Source organism: Monodelphis domestica, chromosome 2, assembly GCF_027887165.1.
Source record: "Monodelphis domestica isolate mMonDom1 chromosome 2, mMonDom1.pri, whole genome shotgun sequence".
In the NCBI taxonomy this organism is placed as follows: Eukaryota; Metazoa; Chordata; class Mammalia; order Didelphimorphia; family Didelphidae; genus Monodelphis; species Monodelphis domestica.
The window spans coordinates 423863354-423875564 of record NC_077228.1 but is presented as its reverse complement, the minus strand read 5'-3'; positions in this window follow the sequence as shown (position 1 = coordinate 423875564).

Sequence of the window (12211 nt, the reverse complement as noted above, 5' to 3'; positions counted from 1 at the left end):
CTTCCATTTAGCTGCAATTTCCTTTGCCCTTCTGATTTTACTTTTAGTGAGAATGTCAAGATGAATGTGATTAATTTCCATCAGTACTAAGTCTATTCACTGGTCACTGAATAAGCATCTCACATTCTTGAATGCCAAAAGCAAAGTTAATGCTCATAGGTCTAAAAACTATTCAATCTTAGCATTTTTTCTCCCGTTTTAGGCTACTCTCCACTGTTACTAGAGTAAAATTGGGCCACAAAAGCCTGAAGACAGTTTTGTCTTTTTATTTGTTTCATGTTACTATGGCCAAAGTGTATAGAACCACCAAGTAGCCTGGCAAGTGGGAATGAGTTTCTTTGTAATTAACTAGGGTGGTCCTTGGAAAGCAGATAGAGTTTGATGCTAGGATCATACTAAGAGCTTTTCCAGCATGGGAGGACATGTCAGGGCTTATATTCATTCCATTGGCATATCCTTTGAGATCCAGGGCAAATTATAAGTTCCAAAAATGGCAGAGAAGTAGTACTTATCTATTTATTAAAATGAGAGATTGAACATGAATTTACTAATTCTTTCTTTTCCCAATTTGAGTTTTTTTATATGACCATGGTTAGCAAAATCGTTTTTCTTTATTACATAATATTTTAAGCTTTCTATAAATTTAACTTCAATATTTGATTGTCCTTTTTGATTAGTCTGATAGGATGAGTTATGGCTGAATGTAATGGGTTTTGGGTCTAATTATAAATGCTAGTGTTCTCTAAAAAACTGCAAAATAGCATAGTAATTGAAGATCAAGATACTTGAAAAGGACTTAAAGATCTAAAAATACCACATTGACTTTGAGACAGTGAGACTGTAGCATCTTAGAATTGGAAGAGACCTAGGAGGCAGTTAGTCCAATCCTCCTCAAAAATGATAAAGTATTTTGATATACCTATTGTTGCTATCAACAATAATAAAAACTTCTCTGAACCTGTTTCATTATTTTTGAAAAAAGAGATTTTAAGGAATAAGCTAATTATTCATGTCACGATCATTTTATTACCTTTTTTTTTCCTTAAGGCACACTACTGAATTGATAGATATCTCTAATTATTAGAAAGATGTTCCTAATATTACACCAAAATTGATCTACAATTGCCACCTGTTGGTCCTACAGACTTTTTCCTTAAGGGGTCAAGCAGAAATTTAGTATCTTCCATAATATAAACCTTCTATTATCTGAAAATAGTGATTGCATTTTCCTTACTACTTCCCCAGGAGAAATATCCTTAATTCTTTCAACTGATCCTTCTATGAAATAACTTTAAGCCCCCTCACGAGCCTCTGTGTTCCATGCTGAATGTGCTCTTATCATCACTGTTCTTCTAAAATACAGTATTCAGGGAGGCAGCTGGGTAGCTCAGTAGATTGAGAGCCAGGCCTAGAGACGAAAGGACCTGGGTTCAAATTTGACCTCAGATACTTCCTAGCTGAGTGACTCTGTGCAAGTCAGTTAACCCCCACTGCCTAGCCCTTACCACTCTTCTGTCTTAGAACAATACCCAGTATTGATTCTAAGGCCGAAGATAAGGGTTTTAATAAAAAATAAAATTTAATAAAAAATAAAATAATAAAATAAAAATAAATAAAATATAGTACTCGGAACTGAACACAAAACTCTAATGCAGTTTCACAAGGTCATGAATGTTGTCCTTCTGCTAGGCCCTTTCTGACAAAAGTAACTAAAATGAATTGGATCACTGATCGCCTGCACGTTAATGCCTATGCATTACAAAGTTTCTATGTACCCAATAGCTAGTTTGTCTCATGTAGGCAAAGGATGCAATGCTATCTTGACTACCCCAATCAGATTGGAAAACTTCATCTACTCAGTGTGTGAAATAGCACTCTTCTAATTACAATGCCCTTATGATTAATGAGAGAAGAGGGGTTTGTGGCAGGCTATCCACTCACTGACAACCCCATATATCCTATCAGGGTAGCTGGGTGGCACAGTGGCTATGATATGGTCTCAGATGCTTATTAGCTGTGTGATCCTGGCTAGGTCACTTAATCCTGCTAGTCTCAGTTTCCTCAAATATAAAATGAGCTGGAGAAGGAAAAGCATCTTTGCCAAGAAAGCCAGAAGTGGGGTAATGAGGAATCAGACATGATTGAAAATCAATGAATAAATCTCTTCCCACTCATTCCCTGACAATTCTCTCAATAACAACAGCTATATAGCAGGGCAGAGTTTCAAAATTGGTGTTCTTAATTGGGGTATGCATCCTAGTATTAGCTAGTGCCACTGCATGTACTTGTCTATGGCACTTAAGGAACTTGGAATCACGCACTTGCATGCTTTTGAATAATAAACAGCTCCCTGAGTTGTGGTCCTTGGTTTCTGCTTTCTTTCTCAGTATCTCACCCACGGAGTCACTACACTAATATAAGAGGTCTACTATGTCTTTGTTTTTATGTTCTGTACTCCTTTTAATATGATCAGAGGTCCTGTTTGCTTTTTTTGGCTGCCCCAATAGCTGTTGATTCACATTCAGTTTATGATGTACTAAACCCCATGAACTGTTTTTTGTTTTTTTCTTTTCATCTACCCTGTATAAGTGGCTAATCTCTTGAATCTAGATGAGAGACATTACATTTATCCCTATTAAATATCATCTAGAAGACCCATTCCTCCAATCTGTTGTGACCTTTGCTAGAAATGATTCTTTCATTCAATAAACTATCTACTTACTTCCAGTTTCATGTCATCAGGAAACTTGCTGAGTATGCCATGCATCACTGAAATGTTTCAGTGGGCCATAGGACTATTTTACAGCTTAAGCAAGATCATCTAGATAGCATATAAAACTGAAACTAAAATGGTACACGTATCAACAAAAATAGGAAAAGATCTGTCACTATTTCCCTAAAAACCAAATTTCTCTACAAATGACAAGGGGGTGACCATTTTTGGAACCAACATCACAGTCCCCAATATAGAACATGGAAAAGTAAAAAGACCAAAAAAGGAAACAGCATTTTTTTTTTGCAGTTGAAACAAAGCATACACAAAAAAAGATCTTTGCAAAAGCTGTGACACAATTTTCAGAATATTGATGGATTGATTCTCAAGATACATGGAGGATGAAAACATCAGATTTTATTACTACTAAAAATTTTGATTGAGAAAATATCCCTAACTAATAAACTGCTTATCTGTATATCATATCACTTCTATAAAACCATTATGAAAACAGTCTATATGCAAATCAAGAATGCCCTTAAGGAAAATATGAGAAGAGTATATGCAACTCTTTTTGCAAGGTCAGAATTGACTAAAAGATCCAAACAATACAAGATCCTACTATACTAATTTTTGAAAAACAAACATACATTTGTTTAGTTGAGCAAAAAAAAAAATGCTAGTAGCTCTAGGCTCTCATCTCACAAGGTATTCTTGATATGTATAACAGAGACAATTTTGTTTGACAATCCTGAGTTATAAATGAAGATAGTTAATGTTATTTGCCACCATTTTAGGGGATGATTAATACAAAATCTAAGTAGAAAGGGGACTCTAAAAGTAGGTAAGCTTTTCTAGATACCTGTTAGCAGATTACATTTTGCTAATTGCCCTAAATCTCAGAAAACTAAGAATAATCTAAAAGAGATACACAGTTATGAGTCTACCTATGTTGGAGACCATGTGATATGTGTGCTCCAGTATCCCAAAGGGAGCTGCTCCTTTCCCTTTTCTACCATGCCTGAGGACATTTTTGCATGCCCCACCCCTCTACCCAACAGAGCAATGTGAGTCCTTCCTCCCTCTGCTCTCTTGTGTAATGGCAGGGGTCACAGACAATTTTAAGGTGCAGTTTGGGTACACAATCTCTAAAAGGTTCACCAATGCTGGGTCTATCAATTAATTTCTTATTCCTTTTCAATTTGGCTTTCAACCCCACCACCACTCAACTACATTTTTTCCTCTTCAAGAACTTCTTGGTAACCCCAATGTATTAATCTCAATGTATATCTTTTTAAAAAATCTTCTTTGACACTATTGTCCACACTTTCCTTCTCCATAATCTCTTCTTCTTGGGCTTTTATGACAATCTCTTGTTTCTCATGCTACCTATTTGACTGAAAAAATAATCTCCTTCACAGAATTATGATTTTACAGCTTATATGTTGATATACCTCAAATTTGCATTTTAATTCCTCTCCTCATTTCTTTTTATTCTCTCTTGAAGAGTTTATTAATTTGTAGAGGTTCAACCATTATCTTAATTCAAATGACTTCCACATTTCCATTCACAAACCTGATATGTTGGTTCCAAAACTCTAGTTTCACATCACCAGTTGTCAGTTAGATATCTCTATCTGTTGCCCTATAGGCTTTTTCAACTCAGCATGCCCCAAAATAGAATTCATTAAAATTGGCTTTCCTCCTTATATGCCTTTTCCTATTATGGCAACCACCATTCTTCCATTTACCAGAGATGACAACTTCAAAGTCATCTTCAGTTCTTGATTCTCATTTCCACTCTTCAATCAGTTCCTAAGTCTTCTCAAATATATATTCATGAGAATCCTAGCATCCATCCCCTTCTCTCCACTTACATGGCTATCACCCTGTGTAAGGACCTTTTCACCTCTCACTAACTATTGCAAAATCCTCCTAATTTATTTCTTTGTCTCCAGTTTCTCCTCTATCCCATGCATCCTCATTAAAGCCAAATTGTCATTATGAAAGCACAGGTATAAGCATACCACTTTTTAGTTTCCTTGGTTCTTTATTGCTTCTAAAACAAAATGCAATTACCTCTGATTTGCTATTTTTAAAAAATGAAATATCAGTGCTCTTTCAAAATATTTACCATTCTCCTTTGATCAGTTCCCTTGAGGTATCCTCTCTATTTTATTTTGCATCAGGCATGATTCCTTTTTAAAAATTTAAAATAAAATGAATGCTTTACATTTTAAATAATTTATAGTATTGCCTTTAACAACCTGATTGAAGCTTTTCTTTCCAGGTTGATTACATGTACACTTCCTCATGCCTTTCCCCATTAAATGAACCTGGGTATACCCCATACAAAACAAGTCATCTTCTATCTGTTCATTGCATAGGTTGTACATATTCTGTTAATTTTATAGGTAGATAGATAAAGGAAGGAAACACTTCCAAATGCTTTATATGTCTCTTGCAAAGGATTTGTGAGAAGAAAATGCCAAGAGTATGAATGGATTAAATTATGCCATAATTGGACAGTTTGCTCATCAACAATACCATAGATCCAATAAAAACTGAAATAATTTTGTAAGAAACTATTGTCTTCATCTGACCTGTTCATAAGACTATTAAAAGAATTTTTGCCAATCTACCTAAGAAAATTCAGTTATTATCATAACTGTAGCATTTACTTTAACATTTCTTTGAGTCTAGTAATCATATAAAAAAGAAAAAAGGAAATGAAATGAATTTGATATAACTTGTAAATGAGTATGAACCTGTCTCTAAAATCATCACCTCCATCAGGGCTCATAAATTACTTCTTTAAGAATATGTTGGATAATTATTGCAGGAATCAATGTCAAGATCACTAACTTACAGGTTGTGGGATTTGCCTCTTTTTGAAAGAGAAGACATTTGCCCATGTCCTACTATGGCACACATAAATGTATAATATGTATATTATTGATTCTTACTAATATTAGCTGGATATCCAGGTTACGTACAATGTTTAGTATTAGGAATCATGCAGTATTATAAAAAATACCAGAATTGGAACAGGAAGACCTGAACTAAAATTTGAGCAATCTTCCTTACCAATCTTATATGTTACTTACCTCAATCTCCTACTCAGTAAAATAGTAATAAAAACATTTGTACCACCCACCTCACAGGTATATCATGTAGTAACATTTGTCAATTATTCAACAATGCATAAATATGAGCTTATCATTCCTAAAGTTATATAAAAATAGGCATATATAATCTTGTACCTTAATTCCATAATTCAACACTTCTATTCAATAAATACTTTAATTGGATAAACATCAGTTTTCTAGTTTATTTTTGGACAAAATATTATGCTAAGAAATAAGAGAGATAAAAAAGGTGACCAAGACGTTTCTGCCCTTGATAATCTTATTGCAAATACCTCCTAATTACAAAAATGAAATCACTGCCACAGCTTTAATTATATCAATTTATTAAACTCACTATACCAAAGAATACTATAACCCTGTAATCATCCACTAGCAGAGAATGGCCTATTTCTAAGGTATCCAGAGACTACCATCAGATACAGTCTCATATACAGAACACAGCTAGATTTCTCTTAGTTCAAATAATGAATCCCTTTTCTCATTAAATGGAATGCAACCACTTAATGTTGCATTATTTAAATCTTATCTATATGTTACCATTGGGGTGAACAAATGATGATATTTTAAATAATTATAATTTTGAAAAATGTAAATCCAAATTTAGCAAGGTCTGAATAGTACAAATAATGAATCTCCTAAAGGGACCACATGTATTAAAATTTATACTTTTTGAAGTTATAGTTATGTAAAATATTGTCATTGGTTCCAACCCAAAGGAAATATGCAGTGCGAATTCATTATTTGCATTAATTGAGACCTAATTGCATAAAATTGCTCTCCTAAAATGATCCAATTAATATCAGAAGAAAAGTTTAGGTCAAAGGCTAAAAAGCACTCCATTGGTTACATATCTGAAACTTTTTACAGCCAGGACAAAAATTTAAATGTTACCTGCTGTTTGTATCAGGACAGAATATCATCACTGTATAAATCAAAAGAAGTGAAACAAAGTTTATTGCTTGAGTAAGCAGATAGGCTTATCATTCTCTATTGGAATGCAATTATAAAGTGGTGCTAATGGAAAAATCTTTCAAGAGGTGAAATAGGAATTTAAGTAATGGCTTATTTTAAGACACTAATCAAAATGAAAAAAATCATTCAATGAGAAAATAAAGATCTTGAGAATATTTTATGAAGTAAGAATCTTTCTCATTCAGCATTGGACCAGAGGGTTTTTTTTCTTCCTCTAATGCAACCATCTTAAAATTGGAACTGGAAATGACACTAAATACCTCACTCATGCAGTACATCATTCCCCTGACTCATCACTGAAGAAAGAAAGAAAATCAAAGATTATTCTTTTTAAGTGGTCATTTATCAGGAATGGGAGAGGTGCAATTATATTCAAATCAATTCTAAGAGAAAATCCATCTCTCCTTCATCACATTCTGAAAATAAAGTCAGTATAAGGTCCACTTTCTTTTTCAACTATAATATAGAAAAATTAGAATGATTATTGTTCCAAGAAGTGCCTCTTTAGAAATAGTTGAATATAGAAATACATAGGAAAAAATTAAATGGGAGTTAGTGAAGATGAATGAATATCTATGTGAGGACTTCCAAATAGGGACTTTGCGAAGTGAAATAATGAGCAGAATTAGAAATGTCCATAAAGATTCTTATATGAACTAATCCTTAGTTCATTTATTTTTTCACCAAGGTTACCCTGTTAATAATTTTTGTACCCTCTGATTGCTATGTAAAAACATTTTGGTTATTTCAACCACCACTGCTATCATCTTTACACACTGAGAGGCAATTGAAAGTTTGTTTTTAAATTTTCTTAAATGCTTTCCTCAAAATAAGCGTATGAAGTAAGCATTGCAAATATTACAATTCCTCTCTGAACAAGTAAAGAAGCTGAAATTTTGAAAGGTTAATTTGCTTGCCCATGATCACATAACTAGAAATGCATCTGAGACAGGGTGAAACAAAATACTTATGAATATCACTGCATATCAAGTTCACCTTCCCCACAAATCAATAATGAACATTCTCCTTTCCAAGTCATCAATTGGGTATCAGAATTATTCTATGCAAAGAGAAATACTAGTGCTTACTTTATGGAGTTTTATAGTAAACACCAGATATTAGGAATCTACACGAACCTTGAATTATGCTATTGATTCTATTTGTCAATTTATGTTGCTACTGCTAATATCAAGAAATGTTCATATGCATTAGAGCTTCCTCAGAAGGGAGAGAAGCTTTAAGGTGGGAAGATAGAGACAGGATAGAAGTTTTAGATACCACGAGGGGGATGACGGAGTTGAATTCGAGATATGAGGTGGCAGGAATGAGTCTTTATTAATTATCCATAAGCCACAGCCAAGCTTTGATCAAAGGACCACTCTGAAGGCTTTTACCAGTCCAGAGATCCACATTTAATACCACACAGGTGGGAGAGATGAAAGAAAGATAGAGAAGGTTTAAAGATGGAGCTTGGCCTGGCCAAGCTCCTGCCAGGACAGCCATCAGCTAGCCTGAAAGAGAGAGAGAGGTGGAGCTTGCTGGGCTATATATAATCTTTGATATGCAAATATACGCAGTACATAGGGATGATTCTCATTGGTTAATGACAAGGTATAGGTGTGGTTTCTCTTAACCAGGTGAGCACAAAGAAACCTGTGTTCCCGCCTAACCTGGGAGAAGCTGGGGTCAAGGGTCAGAGGCTTTCCCAGCCATGTGCAATACTGAGCATGCTCTCTTCTAAGACAATCTGTACATACCAACTGTTCCCCTTGTCCATAGCTAGGGGTGGACTGCTACATGCATGATATGTAATTAAACAGGACCAGCAAATTCATTCCTGGAGGAGACTGTAAGGAGATAGTGAAGTATTTTTCTTACCAAAATATTAGAGATCAACAGGGTTTTCCTAATCACAGCATCCTTGATATCTTCCTTAGCTGACTTCTTTGGAAGATTGCCTTTACTATCTTCCCCAATTTCTTTTTAATCTTTAATCACTCCTATCCTCTCCTCTCCTCATACTTCACTGAATCAAAAATAAGGATATTCACTTAACTTCTTCCTCATCTCATCTCATATCACTCAGAAGTCTTTCCTACTTTCTTTTCTTTTTCTTTTTGCTTCCCCCGTGCCCCCTGTTATCTTTTCTTTCACCTGTCCGGACATCCAGACAAATGCTGGAGAGTCAATTGCTCAATTTTCAGCATAAGCATTTACACCTCAGAAATAATTAAATACTACAAATCCATGTTTCATTTATTGTGTTGTTTATTTCTAGACTTAATAAAGGTAGAAAATGTTAATGTTGCAGATGAAACTTAAAAATGTATAATAGTTTTCCACAGAGCTGGTGTTAACAGCACATTCCTGCCTGTGTTACACACACAAAAAAGCTGTTTTTCTTATGAATATATATCCTTCTACACATATCCTTGATCTCATACCATCTTGTCATCTCCAACAGGTTGCCTTATCTATTATTTCTACTTTTTAGTCTTCAATATTTCCATATCTACTGGCTCCCTATCCCTGAAAATTTTACATTTGATCCTACCCTCCTTGCTGGAGATCATCCTATATCTCTTCTTTTTTTTTTTAGCTAATCTCTTTTTCCTCCTGCTCTTCTGAAACCTCTTGGGTATAGCTTTGAAACTTATTAGTCAACTAAAGTTGCTCCTTTTAAAGCCACCAAAAACCTTTTAATTCTGATGGCTTTTTCTCTCACCTCATGCTCCTTGACCATTCTGCAGTCTTTGACATTAACTACTCTCCTTTCCTGGAGACTTTCCTCTCAAAGTTGACATAACATTGTTTTTATTTTCCCATGATTCTAGTCCTCTCTCTCTGACCCCTCTTCAGACCCCTTTGGATCCTTCCAGGATCGAAAATTCTGGGTGTTTCCCAGAGCACTGTCTTCGGTCATTTTCTATTCTTCTGTACTATTTTATTGGCTCTCTCTCATCCTTGTATTTAATTATCATCTCCATGAAGTTGATTCTCAGCCCTAATCTCTCTTCTAAGATCTTAAATCATCCCATTACCAATAGAAGACATTGTGAATCACATTTGTGAAGGATTTAGCATAGTGCTTGGGATATAGTAGGCACACAGTAAATGTATGTTCCCTCCCATCACTTCTCCCTTCCCCACCTTATAGGACAAGGACTATGTTTTTGTCTTTTCTTTGTTTCTACATCACTTAACAGAATGCCCAACAGGAAAGGATTTAATAAATGTTTGTTAACTACCTGATTGATTAGAGGAAAGAATTCTGGCTATGTTGGTAGAAAACAGTGAACTTATATTAACTAACATTTGGTTGAGGCTCAAGTTCATTTGCATAAGCTAGAGGAATTTGATAATGTCTGAGCCCAAGCTAGATAGGGAGAGCTTTGTCTGGAACAGAGATAGAAGAGCTCTACTGAGGCACTGGTGTGGAGAGACAATCTTAACCTGTGGGCATCCTGCCTGGTTTTTGTTAGCTATGTTTGTTACTATGACTTGTGAATCTTGAAATTTCTCAGACTTGTGAATGTTAAAAGATTCTCAGACTCTACCTTAGAACATTTGGTTAAGACCATTCCCCATTTTAAACAATGAAACTACTTAGATATAAAATGTGAGAACTCTACTGAGATCAGAAATGGGAAGACCTCTACTCCACCCCTACTTAAGACTGCTTTAGGGAAGAAAACTCCTTGCAGAACAATGAAAAGTACTTAAACCCATACTTAAGCCATGCCTATTTTTAGAATTATTACAAGGGGGTGCTAAGTACCTATAAAGGTCAGACAACTTGTGAACTTAAAAGGAGCAAAGAGGAAAAAAACTTACACAGATATTCTAACCTACTCAGGTGTGGATTACTAAAAGGATTAATCTACTCAGGTGTGAATTCAGAATGGGTTGTCCTTTGGAAAATGTCTACTGTGATTGGTAGATGGAAGAACTTAGAGGAGGTAACATAGGATAAAACCCGCTATATAAGAAAAAGGACAGACTGTTGAGAGATCTCTTGAGATATACAGGCCCTTGAGAGACAATCTCTAAGGAGGTCTTTCAAGGGAGGCTGACTCTGGCTGGAATTCCCTTTGGGGAGACTCTGTCCCCCTGAATCCTTGCTTGAACAGATCTTATGGTGAGTGATTAGGACTGACTGATCTTTTCTTTTAGGGCTTAGGCCTGGGTTGGCCAGGGCTGCCTGGGCCAGCCTATTCTTTTCTCATTTATTTCCTTTTTTTCTCTCTCTTTCTTTGATTCCTCATTCTATTATTAATTAAAAATCTCTATAAAACCCAGTTGACTTGGGTATATTCATAATTAGGAATATTTCCCTGGTGACCACCTTAAATATTTGATTTAAAACAAGACACTGTGGTGAAAACATATTTCCCGCGGTCATAATTTACTCACCCATTCTTATATCTATCACAATTTATATCTTCCACTACTTTAATCACTACAGTTTATGTCTCCAACCATTTTAATTATTACAGACTGAAGATCTATTGACTTACCCTCAGAAGAATATTCTAGCTAGGACACCATAGCACACTAAAGCCAAGATAGCTGGCAGGTGATTCCAAAGAGATGAAGTCCAGAAAATGATAGTAGAATATAATGCCCAGAAGAAACTACATGCCCAATAGCCACTATCAGACCATTGGAAGTTACTGTAGCAATTCCCAATCAATTGGTAAACATTTATCAAGTGCCCACCATGTGCTAAGTACTGTTCTAAGGATCAAGAAAAGAAAAAAAACACATATATTGTTAATACAAGGTTAATACACTGGCAGCTAGGTGGCACTGGAATCAGGAAAACTTATCTTCCTGAGTTCAAATATAGCTTTCTAGCTGTGTGACTCTGGGCAAGTTACTTAACTCTTCAGTTTCCTCATCTGTAACATGAAATGGAGAACAAAATGGCAAACCACTCTAGTATCTTTGCCATGAAAACTCCAAATGGAGTCATAAAGATACAACTGAAAATGTCTAAATCACAACAACAAATATAAGGCAAGGGAAGTGAATTTACTAGCAGGTAAGGGAATAAGGAAACACTTCATTAGGAAATAAAACTTGAACTGAACTTTGAGCTTGTATGAAGAATAGTAAGTGGTCCAGGTTAGTTACATCATGCTGTGAGTGAAGGGGAGTAATATGCTAAAAGTCTAAAAAGAAAGGATAAGGACATTTAAATGCTAGATAGAGGCATTGTTTTATTTTATGCAAGATGCACTAGGGAATCACTGTAAAGCCAGAAATTTATCCAATCTGCAAGAAATCAGCTGAGGTAGAACTCTGAGCCAATGAGTATTTATTAAAGGGATTTGACCCCCTTCAACAAATAGATCCAAGACCTTCTTCATGGTTT